Genomic DNA, 21,055 nt, shown 5'->3' with positions numbered 1-21,055 from the left:
TATGCAATTACCAGTTTTTATTAAGTGAAATTGTTGTTATTTTAAGTAAAACTAATTCATCCAACTCATCATTCATCTGGCTTTAAAAACCAAAGTCCAAACTCAAGGTAGCTAAGGAGGTTAGCTAGGCTAGCTATCACCATAGCAATGAAATACATCCAGCGAGATTTTGCATCACTTCTGTCTGTGGCTGTATTCCATCTAGCCACAACCCATTGCCCATTGGTGTTAAGTGTTCTTGGTGTTAACATCTTAGTTTCACAATACATCTCTGTCTCTGTCTCTCTCTCTGTGTCTCTCTCTCTGCACCCCCATCCGTCTTGTTTCTCCTCCTTCATTCAGCTCCTCTTCACCTTTCTGAATATGTGCCTTCCACCACAAGAAGCTGCTCCCATTGACATAGATCTCAACTTAAAACACACCGCCTGTCTTTGTGATGAATGGATCATACATAGTGAGAAAAGAGAAGGGGATGCAGTGGGAGAGGAGGAAAAGGTCATCGTGCTTCCAGACTGAAAAGCTTCAGCCTAGCGTTTGACTGTAGAAAAGCGCTGGTTTTGATCTTTAAGATATGTCTGTCACCATCACCAGCTAGTTCGCCCTGTTGCATAAATGTGTCAGTGGTTTCACATGTGCACCCGTGTGTGTCTGTGTGTGTGTGCGTGCATGCACACATTTTTGTCTGTATTTTTATCGGTCTCTCTAGGATTTTGCAGACTTCTTGGGATTGTTCCAGCCTAACATGCCTGATTTCACGGCAGCTTTTCTAAAAAAAAATTTTTAAAAAAGCAATACATTTTGCCATGTTTTTAGACTCTTTTTTTTTTGCAATGAAATTGAGCAAGTGAAATTTGCAAAAGTACTTGCGATTTTTTGTGTGTGCGTCGTTTAAAATTGAAGGCAACTTGTTCTAGTGAGAACAAAACCGCGCTGTTCTGAGTGTTATAAGTAGCCTTTTCAGAAAAGGCCCAGGATTACAAACATAACCAAATTTGCTTTATTTGTAAATGAAGAAGTTCACCTAGGTATTCTAATATGCAGAAATATCTTTTTGGAGCTAAAAGCTAAAGTGCATAGAACCTCAAAGTAAATACAGTATAAAACAAATTATCTCAGCACCTTCATGTAAATATGCTGATAAAACTAAGTAGCTTCATTTAATTTACATTGAGACATTGAGACTAGCTTCGTCTATTCAGAAAGGCACGAACTGAGGAAGCCTCTTGGATGAGAGGTGAAATGTCTTCACGGATATATACCAAGTCCAGTTGCACTTGATTCACCTCCTTTGGATTTACATTGATAGACATGCATAACAATGCAAAACCCTTTCTTCTTCTGATAACCATCACTGATTGCAAAAAAAAAGTAAAATTCTTTAGGCTTAAAAGTTCAAGTGCACAGAACCTCACAGTAAACATTCAGCATCATTTATGTTGAAAGATGCCAATAGCAAAACCAAGTTTTCTTCCGAGTACCCACCTTGAACACACACACACAAAAAAAAAATTAAAATGGTGCAAATTTAAAAGTCCAAGTTAAAGGTTCCAGCACCCGCGACCATAATAATAATAATAATAATAATAATAATAATGATAATAATAATAATAAATCAATCTTATATAGCGCTTTTCAAGTACTCAAAGTCGCTTTACAATAAATGGAGTGAAACAAGACAACAGATGAACATAACACAGACATACAGGGGTGGATGGGAAGGGGGGCTATGAGAGGGAGAAGCGGCAGCCACAGACGACGCCAGCAGTACTCTCTGACTTAATAGGATATAATAGGAAAAGCAGCTTGGATAATGAATAGATGAATGAAATTTAAAAGTTCAAGTGCACAGAACCTCACAGTAAACACAGCACAAAACAAGTACCACTGTACTTTGCTTTACCTTATGCTTGTACTCCAAACCATTTGAAGAGTAAATCTAAATATGAATCCAAATTATCGCAGCACTTTCATCTCTTAAAACCAAACAATTTAAGTTATACTGACAGATATCCATAACAAATAATGCTAAATCCTTTATTCTTCTGAGTACCATAACTGAATACACATAATATTAATGCATAAACAAAATGAAATGATGCAGCGTCAGTCAATAAATGTGAAAAACAAGGGGAAAAAAATCCTGAAAGCTGACTAGACCTCACTGTCCTCCATATCCTCCTTGGAATCTTCCTCCACTTCTTCCCCTTCAAAAGCCCCACTGGTAAGTTGACGTTCATGGTGCACGTCTGCATCGTCACAATCAGAAACAAAGAAGTGAGTTTGGTGACGTATCACTCAATGATTTTAGTTTACATTTATTTCTGATTTTTCACTGCAACTTTTCTGCAAATTTGACCAATCATCATAGTTTCCCATGAGTTTCACTGATCATAGCAGTCCGCCGCACAAAACATTGAGCCATATGGCGGGGGGTTCGCGGTGGTGTAGCGGTCTAAGCATCGGCTTTGTGTCGATGCAGTTGCCCACTGGGGACCGGGGTTCGCGCCCCAGACTCGTCAGATCCGACTATGGCCGGACTCGACGAAGCAGCAATAATTGGCAGTGCTGTCTTCGGGAGGGGGGCTTGTGTTTGTCACATGAATGCATCTCTGTGTGTGTCGGAAAAAGCAGTGGTTCGGCCTGGAGTCGCCTTGTCATGAAGGTGGCGAGGCGTCTCCTTCGAGACTGCCGGCCGGAGAGACGCAGTTGGCGAACGCATACAGTACGAGGGTGGGTGTTTCAACTAAAATAGGGATCGCTTGGCCACTAAATTGGGAGAAAATCAGAAATAAATTTAGAGGGGGGGAAAAAGAAAATATAAATAAAAATACTACAAAGCAGAGCCTGAGAAGACATTTAGAGGTTGCCGGGCCAGACAAATAACGTTAAGGGTAAGCCGTAGAAAATTGAAAAATGGCCGGTGTTAAGTATTGACTTGAAGCAAGAGAGTAAGCCTCTGTAATTGAGGCAGATCATCGAGACAGCTTAGTTTTACGCCATACATGGGCCAGTATTCATGGGTGAATGCTCATCACTCAGCTAACTTTTTGCTTGAGTGACAAATAACCTCTACGCTTTGAGTGAAGGGTGCAGATTGGAGAGTATGATTTGATGGTATCAGAAAAAATATGGTGGCACAAAACCGTTAAGGCCCTTATGAGCAAAGAGGAATAATTTAGTCTCCACTGGCTTGTATTGGCAGACATAGAAGAGAGACTATATAGCCGTTATATGATCAAATTAAGCGGATCTGCAGGATTCTGGCAGCAGTATTCTGAACCAGCCAAAAACTTTAAATGGCTGATGAGGCAGGCTGGAGAAAAGGACATTGTTATGATCTAGTCTAGAGGACATAAATGCATGTATTTAAGATAAAGCCTCTGCTGGAGATGGAATAGCTGGGATTTTCTTAAATGTACAAAGATGGAAAGAAGCTGTCAAAGCGATGGCCTTAAGGTGAAGCTCAAATGATGGCAAAGAATAAAAGATAATACCAAGGTTTTGTAGCAGTAGGTCCCTGTGAAATCATACAGACAAGTTTTAATGGTGACGTCTTCAAACTGGTGTGTTTGTATCTGCATTTCATTGGAAATAAATTTTATCCATTCATCTTTTGATTAGATAGGCACACTTCTAGATCAGAGTAGAGCTGCAGTTCCTTCATGTCAAAAGGAGCCAGTTGAGGTGGTTCGGCCATCTGATTAGGATGCCTCCTGGGCACCTTCCTTTGGAGGTTTTCCGGGCATGTCCAACTGGGAGGAGACCCCGGGGTAGACCCAGAACTCGCTGGAGGGATTACATGTCCAATCTGGCCCAGGAAGGCCTTGGGATGTCCCAGGAGGAGCTTGAGGGTGTTGCTGGGGAGTTGGACATCTGGAGTGCCCTACTTAGCTTGCTGCCACTGCGGCCCGACCCCGGAGAAGCGGCTGATGATGTGATGAGATGAGATGAGATGACACTTCTAGATTTAATAGTTGGGAGGGGCTGTTGTGGTAAATAGGTAGTCAGTGAAAGCTAATATAATTTTCCTGGATAATATCACCAAGGGGGATCATATAAATGGAGAAAAGTAACAAACTAAGGAATGAACCTTGAGACACATCAAAGGTTACTCGGGAAATATGTCAGAAATAGCATTATCATAAGTCAAATGTGTTCTGTTTGATATGTACGACTTGAAACATAAATATACTGTCCCTTGAATCCTAGCCTGATTCTCCAGGCGGTCCAAAATATGCTGTGATCCACAATATTGAAAGCTCCACTCATATCAAGCAATAATAACGCTGTTACATCAGCGTCAGCAGCAACTAATTAATCATTCAGCACTCTGGACAGTGTAGCTTCAGTGAAACGAAGAGGAAAACCAGATTTAAAATGATCAAAAAGGATGTTATTGGACAAATATGCAGTAATTGAATTAGCTATAACCTTTTCACGTAATTTAGACGTAAAGGGATGGGTAGAGATCAGCCTATAGTTACTTTAATCTTCAGAATCAGCTAGCGGTTTCTTGAAGCGGTTGTAAACTTTTTCTTTTCTTTTCTTTTTTTACATTTATTGAGATGAAAATATGTTGGTATGGGTCTGGGATGGTCGAACTCGCTCTCTTTCTCTCTCGCCTCTCTGTGTCAATTTTCCCCCCATGCCCATTTTGTCCCTCCAAGCTGACTTTGTCTCTTGTGATCGCTTTCTCGTTGCATATGCAGTTAGGACTGGTTGGACAGTAGCTGGGTCTACTCCAAGGAAGCAGGTTAACTTTACATCGACAATGTCTATGTAATATCACACACACACAAACACACACACACACACACACACACACACACACGCGCACACACACAACTTTACTTGGGCCGCCCACATATATTAACGGCCGCTAAAGTATATTTTGCGACACATTTTAGCGTTTGTTTGTTTTGTTTTTTTCATCTCTCCGAGAGAGCGACGCCATCTGCGATCGATTAAATAGGGGACAAGCTCCCCCCCGCTCCAACCCTGCTGTACCTGCTCTTTATTTCTGCTGTCGCGAGAAGGGTCTATTGCCAATCTCGCACACATGCTCTGCATAGAAACACAGGAAGAAAGGGGCGGGCTCTGGTAGTCCATTGGAAGACGCGGACACGGTGGGGTTTTTTCCAAGCAGGAAAAGCAAGCAAGCTCTTCTCCTTAATGTGCAATTGTTCTCTGACTTTGGCAGTGGCTTTTTTTCCTTTTTCTTTTTCTTTTCTCCCTTTTTCTCCCCAATAGTATCTGGTCAATTACCCCTTTCTTCCGAGCTGTCCCGGTCACTGGTCCACCCCCTCTGCCGATCCGGGGAGGGCTGCAGACTACCACATGCCTCCTCCGATACATGTGGAGTCACCAGCCACTTCTTTTCACCTGACAGTGAGGAGTTTCCCTAGGGGGACGTAGCGCGTGAGAGGATCACGTTGTCTCCCCCAGTCCCGAACAGGCGCTCCGACCAACCAGAGGAGGCGCTAGTGCAGCGACTGGGACACATATCCGCATCCGGCTTCCCACCCGCAGACACGGTCACTTGTGTCTGTAGGGACGCCTGACCAAGCCGGCGATAACACCGGGATTCGGACTGGCGATCCCCGTGTTGCTAGGCAATGGAATAGACCGCTGCGCTACCTGGACACCCCTGGCAGTAGCTTTGAATTCTATCAAAGGAAGTGGCAACTGTGCTGCGTTGGTAGCTACAAGACTCGGGCGTATTCAGCACACATAACTTGACCATTGCGCAGCATGCAACAAAGCTGTCCTGGCTAAATGTAAGAAAGATACTCATTTGTTTTCTCTTCGGGCTGTGGCAGTTAGAAAGACACAGACGTAACTTTAGTTAAGGCTAGACTACTTATTTTTCATGTACTTACCCGGCAGAGCAAGTGAATTTCATCTTTCTTCCAGCACTAAATATATTTTCCATCCAATTTCTGTAAAGTTAATTGAAAATCTGTTTTTCGAAAGGGGAGCACCTGCGTGTCTGCGAATATCGATAAATGGACCAGCACCAGAGGCGTTCTCATATGCACAGGCGTTGGAGTGCCTTGAAAACCCCAGAAAGATTAGGGGATCTGAGAAACAGTGCCATCTTTGTACATACTAAAGGGTGGTTTATTCTTTATTCTTCTTTTTTTTTTTAAATTTTGTCTTACTAGTCCCATGTTGGTAGATGGAGGGGAGAGTTCGGGGGGGGGTTGGATCTGTGAAATACCTTTTGCGAAATTAATAGAAATATTAAATAAATCAAAATATTGTGTTAGAGGTCACACGTATTTGTCACATGTGGTAGACCCATTTTTGTGTCGGCAGGTAATGCCGGTCCTTCCCCCCGGCTACCACCACAAGTAGATTTCAGTCCTGTGGGAAATACTGCACGCACACGCACACACACAGTCCTGCCAATTAAAACTGTTATTTTCCTGGCCCCCCATGATGCATCATGTTTTCATGTTTACAGAATGTAGTTGCATGTGGTAGCTTGCCGAGTGAGTGGCTGTGCATCTGTGGTTCTCTTATTCCTTCCCCATCTTTTCCTTTCTCTTGCATGGTCCAGCTCCTTTTCTCTTTTTTCTCCCCCCCCCCCCACACACACTATTGCATTCTCCTCCTCGGTTGTCTATGTCTTCCCGAACAGCTCTCCCCTTAATCGTTTGTTGTTGATCCTAATTTACACCTCTTTACTCCCCTGCTCACTTCCTCTCCTCCCCCCGTTCCTCTCCTCCCACTCGCCTCAGCTGTATGCTCTTGTTTATTTTACTCATTAGACATTGCAGCCATTAATTTCGGTAGTCCATTAGTCCATTGACAATGTAAGAGAGAAAGGCAGGGAGAGGAAGATGGATGAATGGATCTGCAGATGAATGGATGGAGAGAGAAGGTTGTGGCGATAAGTATATGAATAAGCATGAAAGACAGTTGGGTGGTGATGATGGCTTGGTTAAATGGTCTTGGGAGAGAGAGAGACAAAGAGAGAGCGCGAGAGAAACAGAGAGAGGGCGATTGTAATGCGTTGTGGAAAGCTAAAATACCAGCTGTAGCTGATAGTAGATAATCACTCCTTTATAGCTCCTCTGGGATGGGTAAATGAAAAGTCGGTAAGGATAAGAAGGGATTGTGTAAATGAGTTAGTTCTTATAATGCAGAGGGTGGAGTGAGTGTAGATAGTCAAGCTGGTTGTCCAGCTGTGGTGAGCTGGGTGTTTAAAAACCTTTGAAAAGTGTTTGTTCTCGCGATGGCCGCTCCCTCTCTTCATTCACTCTCTAGCTCGCTCGCCCAACGCTGCGTTCTGTCACTGCCTGATCGGAGTCAACTGTTGCGCGTGCGCACTCACATCTACGGTTGCGTCAAGCCGGGCAGCGACCGTGTCTAAACCAAAGCATTACGTATTCCGGTATGAGCCTTGAAAGTAAACGAGGAGGCGATCGTATTTCGCAAGTCGGCAAATCCTTCACAGCTGATCTCAGCCCAGGAGAACTGGGGGGGAACACTGGATGAACCGAAAATAATTCGCCTCATTCACCTCGCCGCCACGGGGAAGTGCCATAGTTTCCAATGTTAAAACTTCGCAGTAAAAATACAATTTCAAGAGTGGGATTAATCATAGTCGCAGCTGGAAATCGTCTTAAGTAGCTACAATAAAACATTTCCCATGGCTGCGCTGTGTTTTCTTAGCGTTGTTTCATGAATGAAAGACAATCAGCAGAGCAGCCATTCGGCTTCATTCGTTTTATGGGATGAAAACCGCGACGGTTAAAACCCATTTGAAGTCTTTTCTTACCGTTGTTTTTTTGCTTTAGAATGAATGAAAGCCAGTCAGCAGAGCAGCCATTTTGGCTTCATTCACTTTATGTTTAACCGCAACGGTTAAATCCATTTGAAGTCTTTTAGTAATGGTTTTAATAATGTGATATCCTGATCTCTATTATTTCACATTAGACTTGGATGCTTTAATGCAGGAGTCCAACCAGGAGGCTGCGCAGCCGCAGACTGACAGCTTGAGCCTTGTATATGAACAACTTTATTCCCCCTCCATATTTCTGGTTCAGTCGACTTGGGCGCTGTGCAAAGAGTCTTATGATGGCAGGGAAAACACTGGTTTTTCCGTCTAGGTGCGCGTGTATTTCCCTTCTTCCGGTAGGCAAAAAAAGGTTGATTTGTCACCAAGTTTGAATACGGGAGAAGGGGAGATACATACACCTGGTGGAGCTCTGCACTCTTACTGAGAGCACCCCTGTAGTTTAAGGTAAGTTATTGCTGCTTGGATGATCAGGCTGTGCAAAGCACAAGCCAAATTTAAGTTTGTCTTTTTTTGGTGGGGTCTTTTCCACCTCTTTTTCTCCCCACTTGTACTTGGCCAATTATCGCATTGTAGCGAATTCTTGGGGCAACCACAGAAACTGCCGCGGCAGAGACGCGAACCCGTATCGCCCGCACCGCAGGAGACGTCGCTAACCGCTAGACCAAAGGGTCAGATCCGTCGGCCAGCGCCCAACGTGTCTACTCATCCATGCACGTTACAGTACTTTCCGATCCGTCCCGGTCGCTGCTCCACCCCCTCTGCATTATGATCCGGGGAGGGCTGCATGTCTCCTACGATACATGTGGAGTCGCCAGCCGTTTCTTTTCACCTGACAGTGAGGAGTTTCGCCAGGGGGACGTAGCGCGTGGGAGGATCACGCCATTCCCCGAGGCGCCCTGACCGACCAGAGGAGGCGCTAGTGCAACAACCAGGACACATACCCACATCCGGATCCCCACCCACAGACACAGGCAATTGGGGCACCCGACCAAGCCGGAGGTAACATGGGGATTCGAACCGGAGGTACCCGATAGGCTACCTGGACGCCCAGCATTATCTTGTTTAAGTTTAATATGCAAACGTAGTCACAGCTTGCCTCATTGTGTTGGGCATCACTATCATACAGCAGCATGAGAGTTGAATGTCATCTACTAGACTGATTTGGTGTGATTATAGATATTGGGAAACTAATCCCTATTGTTTTGTTCAGGTTTAAACTTAAAAGGCCAAGTATGGGGCATAAAGTTGAGGCAGAAGACACAGTTGGGCAGGGTTGATATTGCCTCTAACCACTTGCGGCTTGGGTAAGGCCCAGCATTACCTTGCTTTAGAGAAAGCCTTCACATAGACTAACATGAGAGATAGATCCGTCTCACAAGACTTGCTGATACAGAAGTACACATCCCTATTATAAGTAACAACTCAAGAGAATAATCCCTCTGTACTTTACATGATAGTGAGGCAAGATAACTGTGTGTGTGCCTTTTTTCAAGAGGCGTGTGTGTGTGTGTGCGCACGTGTGTGTGTGCCTTTTTTCAAGAGGTGAATGAATACACATCTCGTGTAACGAGAGGAAAATTGCTGTTGTTAAACCCTCTGGCTAGAATATCGCAGTTATGATGAACAAAATTTTACAAAGATTTCAGTTTAGGACCCACACACACACACACACACACACACACACTAGATTACGCAGGCATACATTCTCTCATATTTTCTTTAGAAATGTCTGCTTTTGAGATTTGTTTGAGATTGTATTTATGTATGTGTGTGTGTGCATATGCTTGAGCATGTGTCACTCTGAGAAGACTTGTCACATAGCATATTGTCCCATCTCTCATCATGACGTGGTCGCAGGGTGGGAGAGCAGGGACCCAATGTCTCTGCTGATATAAAACCCTGTCACCTGGAGACAGGATCTGTCACTGTATTTATGTGTGTGTGAGTATGTATTTGAGTGAAGGGGGGGTGTTTAGGTGTGTGTGTGTGTGTGTGTGTGTGTGTGTGTGTGTGTGTGTGTGTGTGTGTGTGTGTGTGTGTGTGTGTGTGCACGCGTGTGTGTGTATCTCTTTGTATAGGTATATGTGTATGTTGAAGAGACGGACTCTCAAGTTGAGAAGTTATCACATTCTTCATTTGTCTAGGCAGTTAGAACTGTGACAACTTGACTGAAAGCAGTCTTAAAGGTCAGAGTCAAGAACTGGATGCAAGAGCCTGGAAATATCTCTTTAATGATTCAAGTTCAACAATGAAGATGTGCCAAGCAAACCCTGCACAAATACATAAACACATTTCAGGGATCAATAAAATAAGGGACAATGCTGCGGTTCACTAACTATAATGAATGTTCCAATTAGGCTGTACTCATTAACACACCCTTATTCTGCAATTTTTACAACTACTTGTCCTTTAGTATGTGTACAGTGTGTGTGCGTGAGAGGGAGAGAAACACAGAGAGCGAGAGAGAGGTGTTTCTAGTATATCATCTATCAATGTCTAGCCTCTACAGTGGCATTCACAATACGATTACAGCTTATTACCTGTCTCTGCAGTGATGTCCCAAGGGGCAACCTGAGGATATTGCCACCCAGGGAGCCGCTATGCATGGGGGCACACCAGAATTGGCCCCGAGTGATTCTCGTACCATTTTAGCCAAGACAGCGTTGGCCTAGCCCGATTATTTTGCAAGATATGATCACTATTATCCATCACAAGCATCCTGACATTTTTTTCAGCTACACAATACACTGAGCCAAAACATAATGGCCACCTGCCTAATATGCTGTTAGTCCTCCATGTGCCGTCAAAACAGCGCTGACCCACCGAGACATGGCCTCTACAAGAACCCTGAAGGCAAGGCTCATTAGCATTAACTTTTTGAGGCACTTGTTCTCCGGACAAGTAAGTTTACCTTTCACTTGTCCTGGCACAAAAGCTACTTGTCCAGGTAATAATGACGGTAATTGCCATTGTTTTTTAACTTTATCTGATGATATTTAACCAATAAAAATGTTTACTCTCACATATGTTTTGAATACAGGACGTTTACTGTAATCGAAGTATTTCACAACATGACACTATTAACGTCACAAAAATAATTAAATACTTTTTCCAATCAATCGTTAGTACACAGGTTTGTGTTGCTGCCTCGTCGTCAGTCATTTAAAATGTAAATTAACTTATCAAACAGACTTCCCACAATTCACTCAGTTCTTATGATGATTTCAGAGTCATGTTTCACAAAAATTATTTATATGTTATCTGTTAAATTGAGCAATATGTTAACGAGTCTGGAAAGTAGTAAGGACGGACCGGCGGTTACTGAACTCCAACTCCAGGGTGTGTATTTTTGGGATAACGGGCCGTCGGGCGCTTTCGGTCAAATGGGACATTTTTTCGAACTATTGAGGTTTCGGAATAAAGGGCTGTCAGAAAAAAAGGGGGCATTCCCTGTGAATTACACAGCTGCTAATGCTAGGTACTTCACTGTACTTCCTTATTCAACCACCAAGTCTCCTTGTCTTCCTTCCTCTTTCCAGATGACACACCAAGTACCTTCCTAGCTGTTTCCCTCACTATTTCTGCAATAGTAGCCCAGCCATGTGGCAACTCTTCATTACCACCCAGTGCCTGTCTTAAGTCCTCCCTGAACTCCACACGACAGTCTTCCTTCTTCAACTTCCATTTGATCCTTCGCTCTGCCTTCACTCTCTTCCTCTTTCTGATCTCCAAAGTCATCCTACAGACCACCATCTGATGCTGCCTAACTACGTTATCACCTGTCACCACCTTGCAGTCTCCAATCCCTTTCAGATTGCGCCTAAGATGTAGTCCACCTGTGTGCACTTTCCTCCACTCTTACGTCACCCTGTGTTCCTCCCTGTTGTTGAAATATGTATTCACCACAGCCATTTCCATCTTTTTCGCAAAATCCACCACTATCTGTCCTTCCACATTCTTCTCCTTGACACCATATCTACCCATCACCTCCTCATCACCTCTGTTCCTTTCACCAACATGCCCATTGAAGTCTGTTCCAATCACCACTCTCTCATCCTTGGGTACACTCTCCACCACTTCATCTAGCTCACTCCAGAATTCTTCTGTCTCTTCTATCTCTGCCCAACTTGCGGGGCATATGCGCTGATAACATTCATCATCACACCTTCGATTTCCCACTTTATACTCATCACTCTGTCCAACACTCTCTTCACCTTCAACACACTCTTGGCATACTCTTCCTTCAGAATTGCCCCTACCCCATTTCTCCTCCCATCCACACCATGGTAGAAGAGTTTGAACCCACCTCCGATGCTCCTGGCCTTACTCCCCTTCCACCTGGTCTCTTGCACACACAATATATCTACCTTTCTTCTTTCTATCATATCAGCCAGCTCTCTCCCTTTACCAGTCATAGTGCCAAACATTTAAAGTTCCGACTCTCACCTCCACACTCCTACCCTTCATCCTCCCCCACTGCCTCTGGACATGCCTTCCCCCTCTCCTTCTCCTTCACCCAATTCACACTTGATTACATAAAAAGTAGTTTCCCCAAGTTCAGCATTCAACTTTTTTGAAATCTAGATGATCAAGAAATCTTAAAAGGGCTATAATTTCTCAACTGAATAGCCCAAATTCTTCTTCTCGCTGGACCATTTTAGTGAGTTTGCTGAAATCTGCAGGTGAAAAACCATGTAAAGGTTAAAAGCATGCTAGGCCGGTTTTGGTACTCTGATGTAGAACGGTGTCACAGGAGTGTTTGTCCTCCCTTTCTGTGTCTGCATTGTGTTTAAATTTACTGATGTCACAACCAGTCCTGAGTCTCTGCTTTTATTGTACTGTTTCTCTAAATTGAAAAGAAAGAAAAGTCATGCAGGGAGCGAGCAAGATGCATATAGCTCTTGAATTTAATGAAAGTAAAAGCTCAGGCAAATGAGCGAGTTGGATACATGTGGCTCCTCCATCGTGAGACAGCAGCAAAAAAAGAGCGCGCATACACAAAACAAACAAAATTACAATATAAAAATAGATATTTTCAATACACTAAAAATGGAAAGTATGGCATACCTGAATTCAAAAGAAAGAAAAGTCAGGCAGTGAGCAAGCCAGATGCATACAGATCCTGCCAACAAAACAGGCAAACCACATTAAACTATTAAACTAAAAACTATCACAAAAAAAAAACCATTCAAACATAGAAATCACGGCCTACCTGATTTCAATGAAAATGAAATCTCAGGCAATGAGCGAGTCAGATACATGCAGCTCCTGCCAATAAGATAAGTCAGCCACATTAAAATATGAAAAAGAAAGACAATTCGACATATATATATCGCCCCCCCCCCCAAAAAAACCGTCAATGGTGTTATAAGTGCAAAACTAATGAGGAGCGGATTATATATAGGATATATAAACCTGGCATACCTGTACTCAATGAAAATAAAAACCCAGGCAACGAACAAGTCAAATACATGCGGCTCCTGCCAATAAAATAGGTAGGTCACATTAAAAACCGCATTTATTAGCCTCCAACTCAACCTGTTAGCATTACCACTCAAACACTCTGCCGCCTGGACAGAAGCCTAACCACCCCAAATATTACTCAAAATATATGAAAGAAAAAAAGAAATAACTTGCACAATATGTATAACTCAATATCAAACTACCATTACAACATTGCAAATAAACAAGATACACATATTTAACTCGAAGACAACAAAAAAAAGTAGATATCTTCAGTGGGACACAACCTACCTCTTTCGCTAGACAGCAGCAAAAGAGAGACAGAAGTAACATCAAGAGTTTCCAGCGTGGGGACCAACACATGCCGCATGCATGGCACATCCCCCTGTTCCCTTACTTACTATACCCCAGAACTCCAGAGATGTGTGAAAATAAAAATACACCAACAGAAATTGCACAATATTGAAAAGGGGAGACGCCGCATTGGTGGGGAAATTTAGGGAACCACATTTAACCCCGTTACACTAGCAGGATAAACACAGCTGCAGCTAATAAAGTGAATAATGGGTTGGTTAGATTTAGGTGTACCGGCACATCTATCACCATTTACAGACAAACAAACAGACAAGAGTCAGTATTAACGGCATTGTCAAATACTGTTTAGTACTGTCAGTGCTGATTCTTTGATACACCTATATATCCAACAGAGCCATTATTTATGTTATTAATTGCAGCTGTGTTTATCCTGCTATGTTTTACATCACAGAGTACCAAGACCAGCCAGGCATGTTTTTTAACCTTCACATGGTTTGTAAGAAAAAGAAGAAGATGGTTTTTAAACTGTAGCTGTTAACAAAATTGCTAAAATATTTTGGAGTATAGTTACTTTTCTTTTCATATATATTTGAACATTTTTATTTGTTAGTCATTTTGCCTTTACTTCACAGATATCTCAGTTTAGCAGACATTTTATTTCAGAGCAAGACTACACATTAGTTTGTCTGATGATGATGAACTAACTGTAAAATCTGAGATTCTGAAAAACATTCCCTGACCAGATCTGAATATTTTTAAAATTTTTTGATATATAGTATGTTTTATTGGTGAAAAACAAGCAAATAATAATCAATACTGGGTTTACAGGTCACAATTTTTCATATTTTCTTTCAACAAAAGCATACAATCCAAAGAAAAAAATAAATATATAAAAAGGGGGAAGACACCGATAAACATTGTCTCCCCCGTAATAGCTAACATCAAAAACAACCACAACAACTGCAATATTATTAATAATAATAATGAGTGAATTGAATAAGCAAAGATAAAAAATACCTGTATAACATAAAAAAGAGAAAAAAAAGAAAAAGGTATGGACAATTGGTAACACACCAAATCAACATGTCAATCTGCCCTCAAACACTGCCTGCACCCCACGAGGTCACAGTCCAAGATGTATGTATCCACACATTGTTATACCTGCATGTATGCCTACAAACATAAACACATGCCCAATGTACCTATATACACACTATATGTATATGCATGCACACGCATATCCCAGAACAATACACAGTTGTCTAAACCAAATCATGCATCCGCTACTCTAGTCCAATGGGATAGAGCGCATCGTTTCGAAGTGAGAGATAAAAGGCTGCCAGTGTTTGTAAAAATTTTCAGCTGAGCCCCGGACAACAAGTTTGATCTTTTCCAATTTCAGAAATGACATTAAGTCCCGTAACCAGGACGTGTTTGAGGGGGATGAGTGATGTTTCCATAGGAGGAGAATACAACAACGGGCAATTAAAGAGGCAAAGGAGATTACATTAATTTGTTTAGCAGTCATTTTAACTCCCTCCTCAGGGACACCAAAGGTCGCAATTTGAGGCGATGGGTCCAGATTCAGTTCCAAAATCTCTGATATAAGGTCAAAGAAAGACCTCCAATATTCCGTCAAACTCGGGTATGACCAGAACATACGAGTCAAATCTGCTGGTGCTTGCCAGCATCTGTCACAAATATCAGACAGGTTTGGGTAAATCGTCAATAATCTTGCTTTACTAAAAAGGATCCTATGAATGACTCTGAATTGAATGAGACTAAGCCTAGCACAAGAGGAGGATGAGTGTATTGCACATATTGCAGTGTCCCACCAATCATCAGACAGAGTGATACCCAATTCATTCTCCTAGCCCGTCTTGATCTTATGCAGAGCAGGGAGAATCGCTGCTGATCAAAGATTGTATATAAAAAGAAATATGGCCTTTTGACAAGTCAGTAACTGCAAGAAGATAGTCAATGCCTGAGGCTGGCGGAGCCTGTGGAAATGCTGGGGTGCTGGATTTGACAAAGTTGCGAATTTGGAAATACCTAAACAGATAAGAATGTTCAAGTTTGAATGTGGAACACAATTGTGCAAAGCTAGCAAACAGGCCACCAACATAAAGGTTACCCAGGCAGGATAGGCCTTGTCTGCGCCAGACGGCAAATCTCAAATCAATCTTGGCTGGTTGAAAGAGTTGATTGTTGCAGATAGGCATGGCTAGGGGCAGAGAAGTCCAGCTGAACTGTTGCCTAATTTGTTGCCAGATTTTCAAAGTAGTAATTACTATGGGGTTAGAGGAGTGCTGTCTCGGCTTAAATTGAAGACTGCTACACACCAGTGCTTTTGGGGATGAAGAATGACAAGAGTTAGTGTCTAATTGAATCCAGTTATCATCAGTGTCTGAGATTCAGAGTGCAATTTTATGCATGTTAGTGGCCCAGTAATATAATTGAAAATTTGGTAGACCAAGTCCTCCCTGTAACCTCCCCCTCTGCAGCAGAGATTTACGAATTCTTGGGATTTAACCCCCTCCACACACACACACACACACACACACACACACACACACACACACACACACACACACACACACACATAAAATTTGAAATTATTGAATCCAATTGGTGAAAGAAGTGTTTAGGTAAAAAAAAATAAGTAGGCACTGAAATAAGTATAAGTATCTGGGGAGCACGTTCATTTTAATGGATTGTACTCTACCTGCTAGGGGAAGGGGTAGGCTGTTCCATCTCTGCAGATCAGTTTTCACTTTTGCTGTTAGAGCCCTAAGTTGTAATATTTATTCCTAAGTATTTAAGCCTGGTGCTAGATCATTTGAAGGGAATACTAGACTGGGGTATTCCTTGGTATTCCTTGATTAATAGGAAAGCATTCACCTTTCTGTATATTTAGTTGGTACCCAGAGAAGTTACTAAGGGATTGGGGAGTGGCTAAAATATGCGGTATGGAACTTATTGGATTGGAAACGCAAAGGAGTAGGTCATCTGCGTACAAGAATACTTTGTGCTCGACGCCACCTCTTTTGATACCTGGAAACAATTTATTAGTTTTAACAGCAATTGATAAGAGTTTCAATAACGACGGCAAACAGGAGGGGGGAAATGGGGCATCCTTGGCATGTCCCACGTGAGAGGGGAAAGAATTGTGATCGCTGATTGTTGGTGCATACACAGGCCTGTGGGGAAGCATACAGTAAGCGTATCCAGGATGTAAATTTCTCTCCGAACCCAAATTGCTTTAATGTGAAGAACAGATGGCTCCACTCAACTCGATCAAAAGCTTTTTCTGCATTGAGAGATATAACCACCTCAGGATTAGACAGAGGGGCTGGGGAGTGAATGATGTTAAGAAGTGTCCGTATATTTGTGAAGGAATGACGGTTTTTAATAAATCTTGTTTGGTCAATCTGCAAGGACTTTAGCAAGTAGCTTTTTGTCAACATTAAGAAGTGAAATAGATCCATAAGAAGAGCCTAAATTGGGATCTTTGCCCTTCTTAAGGATCAGTGAAATGGAGGCTTGGGTAAGTGTTGGTGGTAGTGTGCCTTTTTGAAGAGAGTCCTCAAACATTTCTAAAAGCGAAGGTGCTAACTGATTGGAAAACTTCTTATACAATTCCGCAGGATAGCCGTCTGGTCCCAGGGATTTCCCACTCTGCATTAACTTGATGGCGTCCATTATTTCGTTAAGATTTAGTAGTGTCTCCAAGTTTTTGTGCCGTTCCGGCGTTAATTTAAGAATATTGAGCCCATTAAAGAAATTTAACATGTCAGCATTGTCAGGTGAGTCAGATTTGTATAGATCAAAATAATAGGATCTGAACGTCTGATTAATTTCAGAGGGATTAGATGTCAGTGAACCTGAATTATTGGTTATTTGAGAAATTTGTTGTGAGGCCATCCTGCCCTTCAACTGATGTGAGAGAAGGCACCCGGCCTTATCCCTATGTTCGTACAATGTTCCCCGAGCTTTAAGCAGCATCTTCTCTGCATTCTTTGTGGACAAAAGATTGAATTCAGTTTGGAGAGCAAGTCTCTCCTTGAACAATTCAGGAGATGGTGAAATTGAGCATCAGCAGTCTAGATCAGCTATTGCCTCTGTAAGCTCGCATTGTCGTCTCTTTCATGCCTTGTTGTTGTGAGCGGTATATGAAATTACCTCGCCCCTAAAAAATACCTTAAGGGTTTCCCATAGTAAAGATGGACTGGTATCATCAGTTTTGTTAAGTCTTCACAAAGATGTCAATAGACTGGGTGATAAGATTAAAAAATTTAACATCAGACAGAAACGTGGAATCCAATCTCCAGAAGCGACTCTCTCTATGGTGGTTTTCAAGGCTTAAGTCAAGTCAAGTCAAATCAATTTTATTTGTATAGCCCAATATCACAAATTACAAATTTGCCTCAAGGGGCTTTACAGCCATACAACATCCTGTCCTTAGACCCTCGCATCACAGGGGAGTGGTCAGAATTAACTATAGAGGAGGTTACAGTGGGAAGAAGTGTCTTATCTATAAAGAAATAATCTATACGGGCGTAAGAATTATGGACATGTGAATAAAAAGAATAGTGCCTATTAGTTGGATGAGAGAATCTCCATGGGTCGACACAGCCGCACTGATCCATAAAGGTAGACAGTGCTTGTGATATCTTGGAAGGTGTTAGCATTCTAGAGCCACATCTGTCTAGACTGGGATCGATCACACAATTAATGTCTCCTCCAAATATTAGCCTGTGAGTGTGTAAATCGGGAAGCAACGATAAGTTTTTCATAAACTCTACACTATCCCAATTTGGGGCAAACACAGAGACAAGAACAACTGGGATTTGATAAAGGGAGCCAGTTACTAGGATATATCGCCCATTAGAGTAACAGATGATATTGGAGGGAATAAAACTTACTTTTTTATTAATCAAGATAGCTGCACCTCTCGTTTTAAGGTTGAATGTAGAGTGAAAAATATGACCTATCCAGGGCCTGCTAAGTCGTTGGTGGTCTATTGTACACAAGTGTGTTTCTTATAAGAAAGTAATGTTTGTTTTTAAGTGTTTCAGGTGAGAAAATACTATAGCACGAGTCACAGGTCCATTCAGGCCCCTGACATTCCACAAAATAATTTTGATGGAACCTCTCACTCTCACCGAACTGCTTTGGTTATTTGTCATAAAATCTCTGAAAATCGAATGATAGAGAGATATAGTGATTTGGTTCAGTTGAAAAGTTGTTGGATATATGTGTAAACCCAGTGAGGTACTGCAGCAAGAAGAGTGACAGACAAAAACATAAGCCCCCCCCATACCAGTTCGCCCTCCCCCCTTGTACCTATGCTCATCTTCCCACCTAGGATGAGCTGCAGGTAAAATTATTTATTAACCTCCGGAATAACCAAATGAAAGCACTATCTTTCTATCCCCCTATCCTTAAAACAGAGAGCACTACCGAGCTTGCATATGTACTATGAACGCACACCAACAGAAATAAAAAATAGAAATAAAACAGAAACAGAGCAGAGCAGCACAAGAATGCAAAAGGAAAAAAAAGCGAAAATAACCCAGTATATGTATGTGTACACACACACACACACACACGCGCGCGCGCACGCGCGCGCAAAAGCCACACCGTCACCTTTAAGTGTCAAAACCATTTAAGAAGCAGGTTCTTATTTTGAGTTGACTGCAGTTTGAAAAAAGAGAAGTCCGACGTAGTCTACTATATTCAGTGGATGACGTAGTTGTCAGAAGAGACTCCGTTTGTCATGTACTGGGCCTGAGGGAGCCGATATTTTGGCGAGCGCGGCAGTGGTGAAAAGTCGGTGTCCGGTGTCCGGAATTAATATCCATATTCCAGTGATAGAGTCTGTAGAGGTGGACCGTGGATGGCATATAAAGCACGCAGGAGAACATGGATGACGTTTAGCTTACGGTTTAATGAACATCTTGCAGCATGGACAAGGTCCACAATCCAAAATCAAAGGTTAGTGTTATAACGAGGAGCTTTCGTCCAGTTGAAATAATCAAGTTTCAAAAAAGGGCCGAGGTGTACGCTAGCCAAATCAGCTGCCCACCGCGATACCTGTAATTATTTAATTGTTTATATAACTGATGCATGTCCCGGCCGGACCGAATAGGGGGGCCTCAGCAGTATTTCAGGAGCTGTGTACGTCGCGGGCTTGTTTATTCAGATCAATTCGCCTGGTGTTGATTGTAGAACATTTCAGCCTCTTCTGGTGCGTGAAACTTGTGCCCCACGTGTTTAGTGTAAGTACAGCTGGATGGCGACGTATGAACTTAATGTAATGATCTGTGCCCTCTGGCTATGTTAACTTATAACATTAATAAAGCAAGGACGACTTCTCTCGTGCTGGGTGTTTATTCACCGACCGGATTCCGACTGACGTTGTTACGTACATCACGTGACTTTGTTGTGGCGCTACGGAAAGCCGTAAGGGACATTAGCAAATCAAATATTACTAGCAAATATTACATCTCCCTTTTTCTGAAAAGTGCTGCTTTCTCTGCAGAGATACAGACCACGTTGAGCACGTTTATAAGCGAATACAATCTTAATAAGAAAGAATATGAAAATGGAACTCTTATATAACTGGACTGCAACAAAGTAGTGTAAAACATTTCCTTCACTGTCTAAATGTGACACCGTAATAACATTTCTTCTTTTTTTTTTTTTCATTTCATTACTGGTAACTGCAAACAGCAGGTAGGTACACAAGGTAAGTGAACGCTGTAAATATTTCTTTTCAAAACATAGCAGGTATAGTACAGGTTGGTGTAAAATTCTCTCTTTTTTTAACATTCATAAGTCAAGGATTTGTCTTGGTTTGATCGTTCGACCTGACCTCGTGGTGTAACCAGGCTGTGTGTCTGGTTGTCGCTGATTGTTCGTGTCTGGAGGTTCAGCATGCTCTTGCTGATGGGCTTGTGTGTTGTTGTTAGCGCTGGTAACAGTCTGCTGTGAAGTGTGTGTGTGTGTAGTGTGAGTGTTCACTCTGCTTTGTCGCAGGTGTTGACGGTTGCGTTGGTAGATCTGACCTTCTTTGGTTTGGATGTGGTAGCTCCTGTCTGTGTTCGCTGGTCTTTCCACAGTTGCAGGTCTCCAGGATCCATCCTCCTGCCGGAAGCGGATTGGTGTGCCTGCGGGCAGGTGGGGCAGAGGTTTGGCTGTTCGGTTGTAGTATGCCTGCTGGCGCTGTTGACATACCTCTCTCCTTTTGTGAACATCCTCCTGACTGGCGATCTGTGGCTGCAGGTGTTTTGCTGTTGATGGGAGAATGGACCGCAGCCTCCGACTCATCAGTAGCTGTGCCGGTGATTTCAGGTTGTCCACCGGTGTGTTGCGATACTCCAGTAAGCTCATGTAGGGGTCTTTGTTCTCAGCTTTGGCTTTGTCCAGGATGCGTTTGGCCGTCTGGACAGTCTTCTCGGAGAGGCC

The sequence above is a fragment of the Lampris incognitus genome, chromosome 5 (assembly GCF_029633865.1).
Source record: "Lampris incognitus isolate fLamInc1 chromosome 5, fLamInc1.hap2, whole genome shotgun sequence".
Lineage (NCBI taxonomy): Eukaryota > Metazoa > Chordata > Actinopteri > Lampriformes > Lampridae > Lampris > Lampris incognitus.
This window is presented reverse-complemented; position numbering follows the sequence as displayed.